We start from the raw sequence: 22,078 nt of genomic DNA, 5'->3' as shown, positions 1-22,078 counted from the left end.
CGGATATGTTGAGTAGTTATCTGATAACTGACCTTTTTGACTTGGTCATCTTCAACGTCACTCTTGGACTTAGTATTGAAGGTCTTCTTACCTTTCATACTCTTCTCAAACATGGCTCCCGAGGGGATAATACGCACATGCCCGAGTGGGTATGTGCTCTCTCCTCAAAAGGGCTCTCTGAGTTTCCCGAGGGAAGGGAACACACTTACCTGAGTGGGTGTGTGTGTTCCTCCGAGGGGGGCTCTCTGAACCTCCCGAGCGAAGGGAACACACTTGCCCTAGCGGGGGTGTGTGTAATACCCCCGTATTTCTAACCCGAGATCCGTATTCCAGGTCCGAGAACCCGAAGGTCTAGTCGGGTGAACTTGTGGAGTATCCGGATTGAAGCCCATGATCCATACCCAGGACCCATGGATCTGGATCCTTTATCTGAAGAGTCTGTCTTGGCTGGAGCGGGGATTTCCGGAAGTCAGATGTTGTTCAGAGATGTCCGGAATGAAGGTAAGATCTCCCCCATCTCTTATTTAGGGCTAGGTTGGCCTTGGGTATCAGCCCCTAGTAAAAGCACCCTTGTATGGAAAATTACATGGGGGCGGTTACTAGTGGCGGTCGCTTAACCTAAGCGACCGGCCCAAGCGAGCGCCCGGTCTGTTTTCGGAGATTTTGCCCTATTTTGCCCCCAGACTTCTATAAAAGGCAACCTCCGTCTCATTAACGATTACTTTATTCGTGGTTGCTTATTTGGGAGTTTAGACGGCTGCGGGGAAGATCCGAAAGAGTCTCTGGAGTACTGACAGTGGCTTGGAAGATAAGTTCTCTTCTTCTCTGGCTTTCTGGTGTGAGGTATTGAACTAACCCTTCATTCTCTACTCTCTTTTCTCCGTAGATTAGTTTTACCCCTTTTTCCCTCGTCTCTGTGATTACCCTTTGGATATTCTTTACCCTCTTTATTAATCTACTTGAGATGGAATAACCGTAAACGGAACCCTACTTCCGTGAGATGGTAAATCCAATCAAGGAGAGGGTTAGGGGTAATCTATTGATGATAGTGGATTATTTTCTCTTACCCTTTTGGCTTAGGGAGTGTTTAATTCGAGACTTAGGATGAGATTACTCGAAAACCGGATTGAAATCGAGTAATCAGAAGCCTGAGTTTCGGATTGAAACTCACTGTTTTTGGGGCGGTTACTAGTGGTGGTCGCTTAACCTAAGCGACGGCACAGCGACATCGGGTGGTAAATGATGACCAATTGGATTTCGGTTCGATTCAAATTGATTTATGTGACTTATATATTCTAATAACCCCTGTGTTTAGGTGATTCTTGTTTAAAAGAAAAGTCTACTAATAGTTACTGGATTCCATTTTACGGACGTTTCAGTTATATGCAAGTAAGGACAGTCTATCTTATCTATCTACATATACTTGAACATGTTAATTTGATAATTGTTAGTCTTGATTTATATTGTTATATGCTGCTGTAGTTGTATTTATTTCTAATATACTACTGCTGTTTGCTTTGATTTCATAATTACATGATGAATTGTGAATGTTATATGATTATGGTAATTGGTTTATGATTATGATAGTTGAGGTGTTCCTTTTGGGATATCTTGGCTGATGTTATCAGGAGGTTGTGGAATGGGACACATGCCTGCTGATACCTTCAGCACTATCATGATTAATTGATGAGATTGTTAGGATGAGTCTAGATTGCATGGCTAGGTACCCCACATGCAACTACCCTTTCGGTAGGGGGATTGAAACCGAGTGACCCGTGATGACAGTGATGTGACTTGGTGGTCCACTGTTGGTCATGAAATGGTAGGGTTGCATATGTTAGGGTTGGGCTCATGGATGTCCAAGGACCGGACCGGGTGTCGGGAGGAATCATGAGAGCATCCGCCCCAATGATATGTGGATGACCATAGGGTTAAGGAGTAGAGTCCAACAGAGGTAGCCAGTCCGTGAGGATTCTTACTCCTAGGTTGTGAAGGATACTGAACCGAGTTGGTTGGTGCCATAGGGGATGTATCTGGACTTCATGTAGACATGTAACCATTATGACCTTGCATTGGATTAGAAACCCAGACATGCGCCAATACTCATTACCAATGGTCGTGGTGAGAGAGTGTGGACTTAACCCCCTAACCATGGTTTGTGAGCCAGGTGTGGACTTTCCCTTTTTCCCTGGATCCCTACAGAGGTAACCAGTCCTTGCCGGATCAAAGTGATGAGACTTACCCAGAGGAGGGCTGGTGTTTATCTTAAAGCATGTCGGCTTTTAGAGACTTGCATAGTTAGAAATCATAGCATCATTCATGTTTTGCATTCATTCATATTCTTTGTTGTATCATGGCATTTTTGGATGATGGATGAGATATATGATTGTTTCTTCTTGAGTTCTTTAGAACTCATTCCTTTATTCTTTGTATGTTTTTTAGCCTATACGGAAGAAGGATTTGTATTCGAAGATGGGCTGGTTCCCTATGAAGGAACCATCCCGTTTGAAGAAGATGTGGCACCGCCGATGGGAGATGGAAATAGCATGTGCGGGAGTTCCTGCGGTGCATGGAGTGCGCTTATCGCACCGGTTGATGGTCAGAGGCGAAAGGTGGTCAGGCAGTTCGCACTGAGACTGGAGAGGATTTGGAGAACCCCTCACCTTATTAAACTGGAGTCTAAGTTCATTGACTTAGAGAAACAAACTGGAAATAAACTGATATAAATACTTTTGAATTATTCCGCTGCCCTCATTTTTGTTTTATCTTTTGTTCTTTATTTCTTTCCTTTGGTATTGGAGCATTTTGGGGTCCTGTAATTCATTTAATTCAGTTATTGAATATTTTTTGCTCTTGATTATCTATAATTGTCTTAAAGATTGTTGATAGACTAAAACCTTGGATCTTGTGACGGATCGCACCCACGGGTTGTCAGGCGGGTAACCGAGACCGACGGGTGGGGTGTGACAGTGTGTGTCCCTCCCGAGGGGCTCTTTGAACCTCCCGAGGGAGTGGAACACACCTACCCGAGTGGGTGTGTGTCCTTCCCTAGGGGGTTCTCTGAATCTCCTGAGGAGGGGGACACACCTACCCGAGTGGGGGTGTGTGTCTCTCCCGAGGGGCCCCTCGGGCTATTTGTTCTCCACAACATTCATTGCCCTTAATTTGAGGTTCTAGAGCACTTGGGAATTGGAACGAAGATTCTCAATGATTATAATTTGAGTTTATTACATGTTGTACGTTTTAGTAGAGCTTAAACTTTGGGTTGCACGTTTTAGTACTCTAAATTAGAGATTGTACACTTTCAAAATTACAAATTGCAAACTTTTAACATTCTATCCAAGATTCTGTTTAAGTCATGAATAAATTAAATATATTAACCTCATTAGAGTCAAATGGCATAACTAACCCCATTTAAACCCTTCCATACCAACTCTTAGATGGGTGAAGGGATAATTCATTCACCCATCTTCTACTTACACGTCGTCGGAAATCACCACACCCCTGCTGGAAATTCCCACCGTCCCCTACCAGAAAATCCCACTACCCATATTAAAATGTTCATTATATATATTGAAGCTTCACAAACAATGACAGTATGAAATTAACTTAGCCGAGAAGGAGCCTTCAAAGGAGAGAAATATGCTGGAAACCAACCTTAATATGCTAGAAAGTGCATGGTCAAAAGCCCTCCCCTCAAATTAGCCAAACCGTTTTGTGTGGTTTATTACTTTTTGAAGAGAGAAAGAGAGATCTTCTCTAGTATAGGACGGTGGGATTTTTCGACAAAGGTGAGGTGATTTTAGGCAAAGGTGGCAAGGTGTTGGTAAACGATAGGTCAGTCACTTAACAGTTGTGTATGGAAGGGTTTATATAGGGTAAAATGTGAAAGTTAAAAAGTTGTAATAAGTTTATTATTTAAAAGCCAATCAGTCAGGATGGCCGAGTGGTCTAAGGCGCCAGACTCAAGTTCTGGTCTTCGTGAGAGGGCGTGGGTTCAAATCCCACTTCTGACATTTTTCCTAATTTTCATCAAATATATATGTTTTATTAAGAGTAATTTTTTTTAATTCTTCTCTCATATTTTCGATTTATACTTCTAGCAAAGAACAACATATTCAATTACACCATATCCTCCCATATACTTTCATTCAAAAAATCCCTCCACTTATTTTGAGAATAATGAGAGAATGTTCTTTGCAATGAAATATAAGGGGTTTGCGAAAAATGGCTAAATATCACCGGAAAAATGCGGAATTGGCGAAAACTCGGCAAAAATCGACAGTGAACCTACAAAATGTCACCGACCGTATTTAGCTTCATGGTCGAAATCCTTCTATCACCGGCGAAATCCTTGCTTTGATGGAGAAGACTGAAGAAGAAGATGTGAAATATGCCAAATCCTTCCATCTTCTGTTGTTCACTTGTTCTCTTCTCTCAGCGCCGGTATCACCAAAACCACTGCCTGAAAACTGTATCTAACTATCTGTAGCTATAAGGGGTTTTTGTTGTAGTGACAACCAGTAAACGTGAGGCTTTGGATGAGTTAGGAGGGCTTCTTCATTTAATGGATTGAGCTTTTCAGTTGGATGCTTTCACCAAATAAATAAATTATGTTATACTAAGTGATAATGAGAACTTTTTGGTGTGGGGATAAAGAGGTGGGTTCAACAACTTCTGTAAGAGGGATAAATACCCATCAAATGATGGTGATACACAGAAAGAGAATATGGCATTTCATCAAAGGCAGGTAACTCAAAGGATTGATCACGTAGTTTCTGTAGATCTGCTACAACATTAACCTGATGGTAAACACGCTGGAATTAAATTCACAGGTCATGTTCTCGTAGTTGGCTGGTGTTAGTGATACCTGTTGTTTGTTGCTTGGTGGTAATTGGATATTAGAATGGTGAAGAGTAACTTTGATGTCAAAAATGAAGCAAATGACAGCTTTCGATGGTGCTCTCTTTCCATAAACAGTAATGTGGAAGGTTCAGAGGAAAAGAGTCCTCATAGATGCTGTGAATTTCTTGGCGCCATGAAGCAAAGAGATCTGTTGCAGAATTCGAGCAAGGTGCCAGCTTGTTCTTGGATGCCGGATATCTTGCCCAATTAGTAAATGTGAAGGCACATAAAAATGCGTTGGAGTTGGTTATTTGAGTGAATGCCATGAGATGAGTTGTGAGTCTAAGACATAAAGGTTTGGTGGGCTAGATAAAATGACGGTATGCATGGTTTCAACCACGAAATTCTTTGCTTTCGGGCTGAGAGATACTTGGAAACACAAGACAATATTGAGGTGTCTTGGCACTTAAAAAACTTAGTGATGTATTAGAATATAATCAGTTTCCAGGAAACTGAGTAGAATTTAACTGCTTTACGAACTGACTTGGCTTTTATAGTTGGAATATTAGGAAGGGCAAGTGGTGAACCCAATGTTTGCCCTCTCCTGGTGATCAACCAGCTGAAACATCATTCCGCCTCTAGTGTGGCTGAAAGCTTCACCAACCTCTTTGCTTTTCAGGTTCAGGGGAAAAGGGTTTTCTTCTTCTTTTTTTTTTTTTTTTCTAATTTGGGGGGGGAAGGGGTGTTTGTTTACAGAAGGTCTAGTTCCTCCATCTTTCCTTTCTTTGGAATTCATTTGTACTACTCTAAGCAGCTGATCAGTTTTAATTATGAAACCATCATTTGTGTTATTTGTTTAATTATTTTTGAGTTGGTTGAATAGTATCCATAATTCAAACCTCTTTACGTTTATGTATATTTCCAAGAAACCTTAAGTGATAATTCAGTTATGTATTCATTTTGTGTTGCAGAGAAGCATTCATTAACACCTTCATGCTTCCAATCACCTTAATGGGAGGGATACTCATGTTCGCCAGATCAAAGTTTACGGCCCCCGCCTGTATGTACTGATCTATTAATTTCCTTGTTGATTCATAGCAAACTTATTTAATTAACCTGGTTCTTGTATGTTCGTTGACAGGAACCCTATTCCTCATCAACCCTTTCGATCAGTTCACTTCAAGGGAGGGAGTTTATTACATATTCATGTGTGAGATGAGAATTATGGCATCATATGCTTGCAGAGATTAGCTGGTGGAGGAACAAATGGCCAAACGTTTCTGAAATCCTAGTGGCAAACCTAGTGGGATCTCCTGTAAGATAATAGAAAATTAAAATCCAAGGAAAGAAGGGCATTTCCCATATTGAAATGGATTCTATTTCTATGGTCAGATCATATGGATTAAGATGTACAAGAGAGTGGAGAGTGGGGGAATGGGTGCTCAGCGAATGGATTGACAAGAGTGTGCATCATTCACACATTCAGATTAAAGAGATTTTTGTGTTCAATCATTGCACCTTCCCCTTCTGCAAGCTCACATTTTCTCTTCAACAGTAGTACGCATTAGATAATAAAACAAACAAATATGTAAACTAAATAAACAAGCACAAAAAATTATACAAGAACACAGACTACAAGAATTCGAGAGAGAATCAGAAAGAGAGAAGGAAAATGTGCTCAGAGTTGGATTGCTAAGACTGTTCTAAGTCCTCATTGGTACTTGTTCAGGTGGATTTCAACCAGAAGCTCTATCATTGCACCTTCCCTTCTCCAGCTCTCCTTGTTCAACCTCTCACACTTCAATCAAGAACAAGAGGGGGAGTTGTTTGGTGTATCAAATGTCGGTCAGGAAGTAGAGATGATGCTGGGCTATATATCAACCAAGATGTTTACGTGATCAAGTGCCTTGAAATTACCAAGTAATTCTGGATTTCTTTTTCAAGTAAATTTAAAGTGAATTAAGATATAAGTTCCTCGAAGTCTCCCAAGGATTGTTGGATTTCCTTTTTAAAGTAAAGTGAACTAAGATGCTTACTTTTAACCTTGGTGCAACCATGTTTTCCATAGAAATCTCAGCTATTCCCTTCTCTTTTTATGTAAAGTGAGTAAACATACTCAAATGTGAGTGGACGCAAATTCAAACCTGATTCCCAAGTTTTTAGCTCCCCTCCATCTTTGCTTTTTAAAAAATTTGAGAAAATAAAATTGTTGTTTTGGTGTAATACTGGTTACTCCAAGAGAATAGTCTAACTGATAAGAAATGATTGCCTAGGAAAATGTGAAATCTTGAAATCATCTCTTCATTTCTTAGGGTGTTTTAACGGAATCGGGATCGTCTCTCCATTGAGCTACTCGATGGCTTTAAAACCACATATTACAGTGGGGTCCACAGGTAAAAGATAATAAAAATATTTTCAAAAAATCATGAATTTCATCTATGGGCCCCACTGTAATATGTGGTTGTAAAGCTGTGGGGGGCAGGGGAGCCAACGGGGAGATGATCCCAACTCGTTTTAACACTCTTCACTCTCAGTAAAAGTTGAGTAGTTCTCGTTTGTTTTTGGGTATCTAATTCAATCCTTGTGGTTATGTGATTGGTATGGAACCGTGGACATACTGGACTAACTGCTTAGGCACCCATGTTAACAAAACAATACATATTACTTGTCTGAACCGTTGGATCGTTTGGCCGCACAATCCAATGGTTCAAATTGATCTTGTGTATAGATAAAAATCTATATTTATAATGGTTAGATTATTAATACAAATCCAACCAGAGGATATTCTTGAATCATGAAGAATCTATCTTCATCTCCCTGATTGACCATTTATTAAAACAAACAGTCCATATCAGATCTCACTCAAGGCGATGCAAGCGTGCTAAGTGCCAAGTGTGTGTCCCAATAGCGGCTAAATAATCCACTACCCATGCCGTGTGTGCGCAGTTGGACGTTAAACCGTCCTCGCCTGTAAATTGCACACATGCACTAATGTGTCATTTTTATCATGAACTGAGACTAATAGGTAGCACCTACTAATTCTCAAACATAGGACTCACATTTTCAATTTTTATACAATTTTTTTCTTTCCCTCACCCAACTATTAGTGAGTCTCACTTGTTTTTTATTGATGCTGATCTGATCATCAAATCATGTACCGGTAAGGAGACGAAGCGTTGGCATTAAAGGTATCAGGTGATAGAGCTGCATTTTACAAGTGTTGGATACGATCTTATCAAGATACTCTCTTTGATCATATAGGAAGTCACTATTACAACAACTCTTTCATCCAAGGTGGCATAGATTTCATCTTTGGAAGCGCTGCTTCTCTCTTTGAGGTGAATAACTATCTCCAGCTAACTAGCACTTTCAGAATTCTAGAGTTCATGACCTAGTGTAGAGAGCAAAGAGCATTCTAATAAATTCTCATTGACTTGTAGTGATACGGGAGATTCCTACCCGATCGGGGCTCAACATGCCATGTAGTCGGGACGGATACCGACCAACCTAATCAAGCCGTAACATATGTTGGACTTATTTGGCAACCACTCTCAATAGGGAATGTCAACTCAGTAGCCGATTGAGCGGGACCGACGACAAGGAGGCATAATCCCAGGGGAAACAACAGCCCTCGTCGGGTAAATTTACCAAATACAGAAAAGGTAACACTTACAGTATAAAAATAAGGACATACTCATCCGGTAAGAATCATAAACACATTCTGAACATAGTCTTGTGTAATTCTTGCACAGGATCTTAATCTGTTCACAGTCTGACTAAGCCATTGGAGGCGGTTGCCCGATACTCTAGCCGGCCTGCGTATAACTCTTTTTGCAGGACTCATCATCTTGAGAACGAGAGGAGGAGGTTTAGTCGGGAGCAGCAATATAACTGTGATGCATCATGTAGTATTCTCATATTCAATCTCTATCGAAAAAAATTGGGGCAGTCACAACACAACAAAGAGAATCAACTTCAGAGCAGACAGGCTACACATTCTCACACTGCAAGGTCACAGGAGTGGAAAAATGCTTCTTAGTAATGCCATGGGGTCCCTATGAAGGATGGTTTTCACCACGAGTGAAACGTCTAGTGTTGTTCTGCCTCAGGGATGGGACGACTGGCAGTGGCGGACCCAGGATGCAATAGTGGGGGGGGGCGAAGAATAAAAGCTAGATAACCTTCCCATTTGAGGTCCCACCTCTAAACTATTTTATTAGATTAAAGAATAGACACACATATATTTTGTGGGGCCCACACATATTTGAAAAAATGATAAATTATTGATAATGATATTTTTTCCCTATAAAATATAGGTAAAATTAAAGCAACAATATAAAAAAAATATACACATGACTTCAACCCTTTAAGTTAGATGCAAACCAAAATTTTCTTTGGTAGGAGATGTGAACCAAAAAATATTTTTACGTAAGAATGCAAATCAATGGCCGTTAGTTACCTACTAACTATAGACATTTTATTCACAATAGAAAATCAAATAACAAAAATTGCAGAAGAAATAAAGAAACATAGAATATAAAATCAAATAAAAAGAATAACAAAAAAAAGAAAAAGAAAAAGAAAAAGAGAAACAATAAATAAATTGAGAAAGAAAAAGAGACCTAATTGTGGAGTAGATTTTTTTCCAAATTTTCTTAAGCCACATTTATAGAAAGGGAAGAGAATAAATAGGAAAAAAAGAGGATAGAGGAGAAAGGAGATAGGAGAATAAATAGGGTTTTTTTCAAAAATTTCCTTTAACCCACGTTTATAGAAACATAAGAGAATAAATAGGAAGAAAAGATGAGAGAGAAGAGAGGGGAGGATAAATAGGGATTGATGAATTAGTTTTTTATTAGGAACGACATTTATACCCATCATTTTACCTTTAAAAATTGTTCACAATATTGGGGGGGTGGGCAAATAGTGACATTTCACATGTGGAAAGAGAAAAAATAGGAAAAACTAAAAGAATTAAAGGAATATGCATAAAATTTTAAAAAATCCGGCCCCCTCCGGCCCCTTCATAGGTCCGCCCCTGACGACTGGAATAAACCGTTTGCTCATAGGTATATATGCTATCAAGAGTCCGGATCATCTTCCAATCAGGGGGAGAATAATATGCTCTCATTATGCTCTCTTTCTTTCTTTTTAGTTCTTTTTTATAGAATAAATAAATAATGGAAATTCGAGTACAAGGAGAGGTACTGAAATTTTTTATCTCCTCAAACACATTTTCTCTTTATTATCTTTGTGAATTTGAATTCTTTTGGGAGAAAAAGAAATTTTAATTTTACATCGACTGGTAATCCTTCTCAGCTCATCTCATGTTGTCCATCTTGGGGTGTGCCAATTGTTAGGCCGTGTAAAATGTAAATATCATAACAAACCATCAATGTGCTTAACTCTTACTTGAAAATTAAATCCAAAATGAAAACTTTTCTATGTTTGGTTACATGAATCCAGAGATTTCAAATCTCTGGATTCACTAATGGATGATTTATACCTGTTTGGTTGTGTGAATCCCTAGATTCATGAAATCTAGAGATTCACTATTTTACACTAAAAACGTGAATCTGTAGATTTATGGGTATGAGGTGAAATCCAGGGGTGAACCTACTATAAAAGCGTTAAACATTTGAACTATGACTCAATAAATGTTTTATTCAGGACAAATTTACAAATTTCATTCCAATCAGGTTAACCAAACAGTTAATTTTATGAACATGACTCCACAGATTTGAAGTCTATAGATTTGAAATCTCTAGATTTTTGAAATCTCTAAACTCAAGTAACCAAAATGGCCCTAATAAATCATTCAAATCTCAGCTATGAAATCTTATATTAGATCTAAATGAATTTCAGGCCATGATTGTTTTGGGGTAAAAAATGTGAATGAAAATATAATCATCAAATATTTAAAGAGTTGTAAGTAGTTCAAGCTTACAGAAGTTACTGTTATCAGTTTCAATATTTCACTTTCCTGCCCTTCCTTTCCTTCACTTCCAGTTCCTTTACTTGCCAAAACAATAAAAAAATAAAAAGAATCCTGATGTAAAATGAAAAATTATTTTCCAACTAAATTTAATTTAGGAGTTTAATTATTAAACAGAATTTTTTTTACATTCCAAATGAGAATGTAATTTTAATTACCAATAAAAAAAACACTACTAAATTAAAAACTCAAGAAATATCTGACTCCCTATCTTTAGTGAGAGTGCTGGTACTAAAATGGAACTTATTTGGAGGGAAAAGACAAAAAACAAAGATGTAGAAAAGAGTTCAGATCCCCTCCCCCACTAGGTAAATATTTAAAATGAATGAAAATGATTTATCCAATAGGCACACTCCTATTTTTGTGGTTAAGAGATGATCCATCATACTACTATTATAAAAGTATAAACTCAAGGGACACGGTTACATTTTGTTTTTCTTTAATACTCCTCTGTATTTAATCAATTAGACATTTGTATTAGTAATAAATTATGTCATAACGGTCAATTAAAATTCTTGAAATTATTTGGATCAATTTAATTCTCAATTTCACCATTTTCTCATTTTTCAAAGAAATCATTAACAACCAAAGGAATATGAAGAGTTTCCTCCAAAAACCAAGAAATGTTAATTGAGGAAGAAGAAACTGAATTAAAAACATTTAATCTAAATCAAGTATTTAAAAGATGAACTTGTTCCAAATTCCAACCTTAGCTGTTGTTAACAGGTTCACTTATGCATAGATCATTCAACTTCCATGGCCAATACATGGTGATTGATAAATACCTGTGCATTTGCACATGACACTTTTACTGGTATTCTAAAAAGATCCTACTACTACTTGTTTAGGTCAAACTTCAAAGTGTTTGGAGTTGGAGTCTTAGCCCAGAGTACAACCTATTCTACTTTGCTTAACATGACATTTCACAATTGTCTATCATAGTATTATAGGCTATTCACTCTTACCACAACAAATAAAATGAAATTGTTTATTCACTGCCATTAATTTGAGGTTCCAGACCACTTGGGAATTGGAAAGAAGATTCTCAATGATTATAATTTGAGTTTTTTACAGGTTGTACATTTTAGTAGGGCTTAAACTCTGGGTTGCACATTTTCGTGCTCTAAATTAGAGATTTTACACTTTCAAAATTATAAATTGCACACTCTTAACATTCCATCCAAGATTTTGTTATGTTATGAATAAAATAAATATATTAACCTCATTAGAGTCAAATGACATAACTAACTCCATTTAAACCCTTCCATACCAACACTTAGATGGGTGAAGGGATAATTCATTCACCCATCTTCTACTTACACGTCGTCAGAAATCACCACACCCCTGCTGGAAATTCCCACCGTCCCGACCAGAAAATCCCACTACCCGTATTAAAATGTTCATTATATATATTGAGACTTCACAAACAATGATAGTATGAAATTAACTTAGCCTGAGCCTTCAATGGATAGAAATATGTTGGAAACCAACCTTAATATGCCAGAAAGTGCATGGTCAAAAGCCCTCCCCTCAAATTAGCCAAACAGTTTTGTGTGGTTTAGTATTTTTTGAAGAGAGAAAGAGACAGAGATAGAGAGATCTTCTCTAGTAGAGGACGGTGGGATTTTTCGACAAAGGTGAGGTGATTTTAGGCAAAGGTGGCAAGGTGTAGGTAAACAATAGGTCAGTCACCTAACGGTTGTGTATGGAAGAGTTTATATAGGGTAAAATGTGAAAGTTAAAAAAATCAATCAGTCAGGATGGCCGAGTGGTCTAAGGCGCCAGACTCAAGTTCTGGTCTTCGTGAGAAGGCGTGGGTTCAAATCCCACTTCTGACATTTTTCCTAATTTTCATCAAATGTACATGTTTTATTAAGAATAACTTTTTTTTTAATTCTTCTGTCATATTTTCGATTTATACTTCTAAGCAAAGAAAAACATATTCAATTACACCATATCCTCCCATATACTTTCATTAAAAAAATCCCTCCACTTATTTTGAGAATAATGAGAGAATGTTCTTTGCAATGAAATATAAGGGGTTTGGAGTTAATTGACGGGGCATGTGGCAATTGGCATCACATGTTCTATCATGGTAAAACATTTTGGCAAAAGTACCGAACCGAAAGCTGCACAAAAAAATGAATTTCGCCCAGTTTGCCGAAAAATCGCTAAATATCACCGGAAAAATGCGGAATTGGCAAAAACTCAGCAACAATCGACAGTGAACCTGCAAAATGTCACCGACCGTGTTTAGCTTCATGGTAAAAATCCTTCTATCACCGGCGAAATCCTTGCTTTGATGCAGAAGACTGAAGAAGAAGAAGAAGATGTGAAATATGCCCGAAATCCTTCCATCTTCTGTTCTTCACTTGTTCTTCACTTCTTCTCTTCTCTCAGTGCCGGAATCACCGAAACCACTGCCTAAAAAGCGTATCTAATTATCAGTAGCCATAAGGGGTTTTTGTTGTAGTGACACCTAGTAAACGTGAGGCTTTGGATGAGTTAGGTGTTGGGTCCGGCCCATGGCCCATTAAAGCCATGTGGGGCCCAGCTTTAAGTGAAGCAATAGGGTTTCAAAAGAAACCCATATATGATATATATAAAAAAAAAAAAATATATATATATATATGCTCAATATATGTATATTATATATATATATATATATATATATATATATATATATATATATATATATATATATATATATATATGGAAGCCACATAAGAGAAAAGAGAAAGAAAGAAAAAAGAAAAAGAGGGAGAGAGAGCCGGAGCAGGAGAAGAAAAGAAAGAGGGAGAGTTTCTGGTTTCTCCGGCCGGTGATACGTTGTCGGAATGAAGTGAGATTTGAAGGAAATGGTCGTGGCACCTAGTTCTTCATATCCAACGGTTAGAATATCATTCTACCACAGTTCTCGGGAAGCCTCTCTGGTGACTTTTCTCCATTCTCTCTGATTTCCATCTATTTGATGATGTGGTTGTGATTTGTGTTCCTCTAGTGTTATCTAGAGATGGGATGTTGATAGTATACTCATTTTTATTATCACTTGGTAATAGTGGAAGTTTGGGTGGACTCCGATAACGGTCCCGTGGTTTTTACCCTTGCGGGTTTTTCCACGTTAAAAATTCATGTGTGTCTATTGTGGCTTGTGTGTTGAATGCTTGATCTATTACAGCTATATTTGTTTCTTTAATTTACACTAGCATATTGTTTAGCTCCATCAAAGTAGTATCAAAGCTTAGTCGATAACTGTGTAAATTAAAATGGAAAGTACCTCAAGTACTATGATTAAGTTTAATGGATCAAATTGGTTGATTTGGAAGCCTATGATGGAAGATCTATTATTTTGTAGAGATTTATATGAACCTGTTGAAGGTAATATTAATCGACCATCAGAGATGTCTGAAGCTGAGTGGACCAAATTAAATAGGAAAACTATTGGCACGATCCGACAGTGGTTGGACATTATTCTTTTCCATCATGTTGCGAATGAGACATCGGCGGAAGAACTTTGGAAAAAGTTAGCGAGTCTTTATGAAAGGAAAACAGCTGGGACTAAAGCTTTTCTGATGAGAAAGCTTGTTAACATGAAGTTGAAGGAAAATACTTCAGTTACTGAACAAGACTATGATGCATCATGTAGTCGGGAGCAGCAATATAACTGTGACGCATCATGTAGTATTCTCATATTCAATCTCTATCGGAAAAAACTGGGGCAATCACAACACAACAAAGAGAATCAACTTCAGAGCAGACAGGCTACACATTCTCACATTACAAGGTCACAGGAGTGGAAAAATGCTTCTTAGTAAGGCCATGGGGTCCCTATGAAGGATGGTTTTCACCATGACTGAAATGTCTAGTGTTGTTCTGCCTCAGGGATGGGACGACTGGAATAAACCGTTTGCTCATAGGTATATATGCTATCAAGAGTCCAAATCATCTTCCAATCAGGGGGAGAATAATATGCTCTCATTATGCTCTCTTTCTTTCTTTTTAGTTATTTTTTTTTATAAAATAAATAAATAATGGAAATTCGAATACAAGGAGAGGTACTGAAATTTTTTATCTCCTCGAACACATTTTACCTTTATTATCTTTGTGAATTTGAATTCTTATGGGAGAAAAAAAAAATTGAATTTTTTTTTTTTTTGGTACTGGTGCTTTATTTATTCTGGCTGCAAGGGTTGAACCCAATACCTCTCCACTGAGAAGTATGGATCTTTACCATTCAACCAACCTTGTATTGGCAAGAATTTGAATTTTACATTGACTGGTAATCCATCTCAACTCATCTCATGTTGTCTGTCTTGGGGTGTGCCAATTGTTAGGTCGTGTAAAATGTTAATGCCATAACAAACCATCAATGTGCTTAACTCTTGCTTAAAAATTAAATCCATAATGAAAACCCCGATGGTCACCAAATGAGACGAACCCAAATCAAACCTCCGTGGCCCAATGGCTGGAACCCTAAATTATTCAAATCTCAGTTATGAAATCTTATATTAGATCTAAATGAATTTCAGGCTATGATTGTTTTGGGGGAAAAAATGTGAATGAAAATATAATCATCAAATATTTAAAGAGTTTTAAGTAGTTCAAGCTTACAGAAGCTACTTTTTATCAATTTCAATATTTCACTTTCCTGCCCTTCCCTTCCTTCCCTTCCAGTTTAAAAAAATCTTGATGTAAAATGAAAATTATTTTCCAACTAAATTTACTTTAGGTGTTTAATTATTACACAGAATTTTTTTTTTTTTACATTCCAAATGAGAATGTAATTTTAATTACCAATAAAAAAAAAACACTACTAAATTAAAAACTCAGGAAATCTCTGACTCCCTATCTTTAGTGAGAGTGCTGGTACTGAAATGGAACTTACTTGGAGGGAAAAGACAAAAAACAAAGGATGTAGAAAAGAGTTCAAATCCCCTCCCCCACTAGGTAAATAATTAAAATGAATTATCTCATTTGGGCTTATCGGTAAGTACACCTTGGCTTGTGTTTGGTGATTTCAATGAATTACTTTGCAATGAGGATAAATTAGGTGGGATACCAAGATCCCAATCCCAAATGGATGCTTTTAGGATGACCATTGAAAATTGTAACCTAGTAGAGGTTAAGTGTACCGGCCCCAAATTTTCTAGGTCAAATAAAAGACAAGGGAGGGATCTGGTTAAAGAATGCTTGGACAGGGCTTTTGTGAATGTTGAATTTCTTGATATCTATGGAAGTATTCAGAGTCATAGGCATGCTATGGTGGGATCTGATCATACACCTTTGGAAATCACCTTACACCCTGCCCCTAAAAGGCCCAGCAGATTTCATTATGAAACTAAATGGGAGGACCATCCTGACCTTTCTAATCAAATTACTTTAGGTTGGAAGGCCCCTAGCCTTGGATCCCCTTCTTATAAGCTACATTAGAAAATTCAAAGTTGCACCAAAGCACTCAAGATCTGGAGCAAGGCAACCTTCCAGAATGCATCAATGGAGATTGCAAAGTTATCTGAGCTTCTGGAAATTTGCCAACAACAAACACCATCTAATTCCACGGCTAGGGAAGAACTTGAATTAAAGCTAGATATTGAAAAACAACTCCTAGCCAAGGAAAAATTCTGATGTCAAAGGTCTAGGGTTCTCTGGCTTTCTGAAGGGGACCGAAACACAAAGTTTTTTCATGCCTCCACCACCCAAAGGAGGCAGGAGAATTCTATTACCAAGCTTAAGGATAGTTTGGGACATTGGATGACTGAGGAATCACAAATTCACTCTGAAATCTGTTCTCATTTCTCATCTCTCTTTTCTTCTTCCTCTCCCCACCCTCCCCAGGAGTTTCTTTCTAGTACTCCTCCATGCATTACAGCTTCAAACAATTCATCTCTTTGCTCCCCTTTCTCACCTGAGGAAATTAAAAGAACCCTTTTCCAAATGAAGGGAACAAAAGCCCCATGTTTTGATGGTCTTCCTGCTTGGTTTTACCAGAGACACTGGGACATTATTGGTCCTGACCTTATCCATGGTGTGCAACATTTCTTCATAGGGAGTCATATGCTTAAGAGCCTTAACAAACAATCATCTCCCTTATTCCTAAAAGGCACCACCCCTAGGATGTATCCCATTTCAGACCCATCAGTCTATGTACCACTCCCTACAAAGTCATAGCAAAATGTTTGGCTAATCGTCTTAAACCTATTTTGAGGTCCATCATTAGCCAGACTCAAAGTGCCTTTGTCCCAGGAAGAGCCATTACAAATAATATTTATCTGGCCCATGAGTACCTCCATTTTCTCAAAAAATCAAAATCAACCACGGGGTACATGGCTTTCAAAATGGATTTGTGCAAGGCCTATGACAAATTAGAGTGGTCATTTATTGAATCTACTTTGAAACATTTGGGATTTGTTGATTTGTGGGTCCAGTGGGTTATGCAATGCATCACCACTGTGGAGTTTCAGATCAAAATCAATGGTGCTCTCTCTAGGAAAATTGTGCCTCACCGTGGTATTAGGCAAGGATGCCCATTGAGTCCTTATATTTTCATCTTATGCCATGAGACTCTATCCCAAAGACTCACCTCTAATGGAGGCATTCCCAGGCTCCCAGGTATCCGAATTGCTCGAAATGGTCCTGAACTTAATCATTTATTCTTTGCAGATGATTGTATGTTGTTTTCCCCAGCTTCAGTCTCTAATGCCTCATAGATTAATGTCCTCCTACAAGATTTTGAATTAGTTTCGGGGCTACATATCAATCCAAAGAAATCATCTATCCTTTTTAGTTCTAGAACCCCACAATCTTTGCGCGAGGACATAGTCTCCACCTTGGACATCAAGGAAGCCCACTCCCATGGGACGTACCTAGGTCTCCCTTCCTCCATTGGGAAATCCAAGATCCAGACTTTCTCCTTTGTTCTTGATAGACTGATCTCCAAGTTAACAGGTTGGAAAGGGAAATTTCTATCTCAAGCGGGGAAGGAAATTTTGATCAAAGCGGTGGCTTTTGCCCTACCGGTCTACACCATGTCTTGTTTCCTCATCCCCAATGAACTATGCAACCAGATGAATCAAAAAATTCAGCAATTTTGGTGGAAAGATGACCATGGGAAAGGCCTTTTTTGGGTCAAGTGGGAAACTCTTTATAAAGGTAAGAGTGAGGGTGGCCTAGGTTTTAGGGACGTCCATTGTTTTAACAAAGCATTGCTAGCAAAACAATGTTGGCGTTTGCTAACCAACCCTGATTCTCTATGGGCCCAGATTATGCATGCAAAATACATCAAAGACACCCCTTTTCTTGAATGCATTACTCCCTCTTATAGCTCTTGGGGATGGCGAAGCATACTTGTGGGGAAGGAGGTCCTCAAACAAGGTTTGGTTAAACAAGTAGGTAATGGGCTACCATTAACATTTACAAGGACCCTTGGCTCCCTTCTTTACCTTTTAAAGGTATTTCTTCTCCTCCCCAAGGCCACAGCCCAGTGTGGGTCCAAATCTTATTGGGTGGCCTGAAGCACAATGGGATATCCAATTAGTACAATCACTCTTCACACCCATTGAAGTAAATGCTATTTTGAAAATCCCCATCCTTTCTAGTGACTCCCTTGATAGATGGATTTGGTACAAAAACAAAAATGGTGTTTTTTCTGTTAGATCTGCTTATTTCCAATGCTTGGCTATGGCAGACTCTCAAGGTAATATTGCTTCAACATCCTCTTCCTCTAAATTTTGGAAACAAATATGGCACATCCCCACTCTTCCCAAAATCAAACATTTTTTGTGGAGATCATCTCATGAAGCAATTGCGACAAGTAATTCCTTATTTGTTAGACATGTCATTTCAGCTCCTTTATGTCTGGTTTGTGGGTGTGGGAAGGAAAGTGCTTGTCATGCCTTATTTTTTTGCTCCCATGCAAAACGTTGCTGGGAACTCTCTCATTTGCGCATCGACACTTCAGAATTTAGAGGAAGTCATATTCATGATTGGATGGCTTTTATCCACACAAAAGTTAAGGATTGCAATGATTTAGATAGAGTCAACCAAATTTGGAGTGCCTTAGCTTGGAGTATTTGGAACACTAGAAATGCTTATCTCTTTCGTGGTATTGATGCTTCGGTTACTTGCACTATGACTCACTTTTCTTTTCTATATGCAGATATACAAAATCTCAACAAAAGGATTGGCGATGTTAGCGGAAGACAACTGATTGCTTTAATTCCTCCTCTGGAAGATGTGAGATATTTTCAGGTAGCTGTGGATGGTTCTTGGGATGGGGACACGAGCAAGGGCAGTAGGAGTTGCATCTTATGGGATTCAGCTGGCATTTTTGTCGCAGCACAATATTTTGGTTGCTTGGGTAGCTCGGCAGCAATTCTTGAGCTTCAAGCTATTAGAGATGGCTTACTTATTGGGCGAACTTTAGGAGTTTCCAATCTCCAAGTACATTCAGATTTTCTGCCCGCAATTTTGGCACTTCAGAGTGCTCATAGTTCCTTAGATTGGATTTGTCTTAGTTTAGTTTTTGAGATTTTGCGACTCTCCCAAGAGTTCAACTATGTTCATTTTAATTACATCAACAGGTCATGTAATAGGTTTGTTGATTTCCTTGCTAAGGGAGCCTGTAGTTTCTCTCTTTCTAGATCATGGTGGAATGTCCCACCTATTTTCATGATTGATCAGTCATTGTTATTGTCCAGGTCTCCTGGCTTAAACTCTTTTATTTAATGAAACTTTTACCCTTTGACCAAAAAAAAAATAATTAAAATGAATGAAAATGATTTATCCAATAGGCCCCACTCCTATTTGTGTGGTTAAAAGATAATCCATCATACTACTATTATAAAAGTATGAACTCAAAGGACACGGTTGGTTACCAAAAAAAAAAAAAGGACACGGTTACATTTTGTTTTTCTTTAATACCCCTTTATATTTAATCAATTAGACATTTGTATTAGTAATAAATGATGTCATAACGGTCAATTAAAATTCTTGAAATTATTTGGATCAATTTAATTCTCAATTTCACCATTTTCTCATTTTTCAAAGAAATCATTAACAACCAAAGGAGTATGAAGAGTTTTCTTCCAAAAACCAAGAAATGTTAATTGAGGAAGAAGAAACTGCATTAAAAACATTTAATCTAAATCAAGTATTTAAAAGATGAACTTATTCCAAATTCCAACCTTAGCTGTTGTTAACAAGTTCACTTATGCATAGGTCATTCAACTTCCATAGTTCCATGGCCAATACATGGTGATTGATAAATACATGTACATTTACACGTGACAGTTTTACTAGTACTCTTAAAAATAGATCCTACTACTACCCGTTTAGGTCAAACTTCAAAGTGTTTGGAGTTGGAGTCCAGCCTAGAGTACAACCCATTCTACTTTGCTTAACATGACATTTCACAGTTGTCTATTAATCTATTATAGTATTATAGGCTATTCACTCTTACATAAAAAATATAAAAAGGTTTATTCACTGCCATTAATTCTCAATGATTATAATTTTAGTTTATTACAGGTTGTACATTTTAGTAGGGCTTAAACTCTGGGTTGCCTGTTTTAGTGCTCTAAATTAGAGATTGTACACTTTCAAATTACAAATTACACTCTTAACATTCTACCCAAGATTCTGTTAAGTCATGAATAAAATAAATATATTAACCTCATTAGAGTCAAATGACATAACTAACTCCATTTAAACCCTTCCATACCAACCCTTAGATGGGTGAAGGGATAATTCATTCACCCATCTTCTACTTACACGTCGCCGGAAATCACCACACCCCTGCTGGAAATTCCCACCGTCCCCTACCAGAAAATCCTACCACCCATCTTAAAATGTTCATTATATATATTGAAACTTCACAAACAATGATGGTATGAAATTAACTCAGCCGAGAAGAGCCGTCAAAGGAGAGAAATATGCTGAAAACCAACCTTAATATGCCAGAAAGTGCATGGTCAAAAGCCCTCTCCTCAAATTAGCCAATAGTTTTGTGTGGTTTAGTACTTTTTGAAGAGAGAGAGACAGAGACAAAGAGATTTTCTCTAGTAGAGGATGGTGGGATTTTTCGACAAAGGTGAGGTGATTTTAGGCAAAGGTGGCAAGTTGTAGGTAAACGATAGGTCAGTCACCTAACGGTTGTGTATGGAAGGGTTTATATAGGGTAAAATGTGAAAGTTGAAAACCTGTTATAAGTTTACTATTAAAAACCAAATCAGTCAGGATGGCCGAGTGGTCTAAGGCGCCAGACTCAAGTTCTGGTCTTCGTGAGAAGGCGTGGGTTCAAATCCCACTTCTGACATTTTTTTTAATTCTCCTTTCATATTTTCGATTTATACTTCTAGGAAAGAACAACATATTCAATTGCACCATATCCTCCCATATACTTTCATTAAAAAAAATCCCTCCATTTTTTTGAGAATAATGAGAGAATGTTCTTTGCAATGAAACATAAGGGGTTTGGAGTTAATTGACGGGGCATGTGGCAATTGGCATCACATGTTCTATCATGGTAAAACATTTCGGCGAAAGTACTGAACCGAAAGTTGCGCCAAAAAATGAATTGCGTCCAGTTCGCCTAAAAATTGCTAAATATCACCGGAAAAATGCCAAATTGGGGAAAACTCGGCAAAAATTGACAGTAAACCTGCAAAATGTCGCCAACCGTGTTCAGCTTCATGGTCGAAATCCTTCTATCACCGGCGAAATCCTTGCTTTGATGGAGAAGACTAAAGAAGAAGAAGATGTGACAACATTTTGGCAAAAGTATTGAACCGAAAGCTGCACCAAAAAATGAATTGCGTCCAGTTCACCGAAAAATTACTAAATATCACCGGAAAAATGCCGAATTGGGGAAAACTCGGCAAAAATCGACAGTTAACCTGCAAAATGTCGCCGACCGTGTTCAGCTTCATGGTCGAAATCCTTCTATCACCAGAAAAATCCTTGCTTTGATGGAGAAGATGTGAAATATGCCCAAAATCCTTCCCCATCTTTTGTTGTTCACTTGTTCTTCACTTCTTCTCTTCTCTCAGTGCCAGAATCACCGAAACCACTACCTGAAATAGAAACCTTCGTTGAAACCACCGTCTATTTCTCCTCTTTTTATTTGTTTAAAATCTCTGTGAAGAGTGAAGATGTGACGCCGGAACCACCGCTTGAAACCTATCCGGCTATCCCACACGCAAAGAGAAGAAATATCTCTGACGCACCACTTTAAAAAATGAA

The 22,078-nt window shown here is 38.1% G+C and overlaps 3 non-coding genes across 3 annotated transcripts; all 3 read left to right on the top strand.

Moving 5' to 3' along the window:
- Positions 1 to 3,932: 3,932 nt before the first annotated feature.
- Positions 3,933 to 4,016, top strand: TRNAL-CAA (transfer RNA leucine (anticodon CAA)). Its single transcript has one exon. It is a non-coding gene; the product is annotated as a tRNA-Leu (tRNA).
- Positions 4,017 to 12,594: 8,578 nt separating this feature from the next.
- TRNAL-CAA (transfer RNA leucine (anticodon CAA)) lies at positions 12,595 to 12,678 on the top strand. The gene has a single exon. It is a non-coding gene; the product is annotated as a tRNA-Leu (tRNA).
- Positions 12,679 to 21,068: 8,390 nt separating this feature from the next.
- TRNAL-CAA (transfer RNA leucine (anticodon CAA)) lies at positions 21,069 to 21,152 on the top strand. Its single transcript has one exon. It is a non-coding gene; the product is annotated as a tRNA-Leu (tRNA).
- The last annotated feature ends 926 nt before the right edge of the window (positions 21,153 to 22,078 follow it).

The sequence above is a fragment of the Hakea prostrata genome, chromosome 4 (genome assembly GCF_041222555.1).
Source record: "Hakea prostrata isolate BN-2017 chromosome 4, UWA_Hpros_2, whole genome shotgun sequence".
NCBI lineage: Eukaryota > Viridiplantae > Streptophyta > Magnoliopsida > Proteales > Proteaceae > Hakea > Hakea prostrata.
The sequence above is the reverse complement of the archived record's forward strand: the minus strand, read 5'-3'. Positions and strand labels throughout refer to the sequence as shown.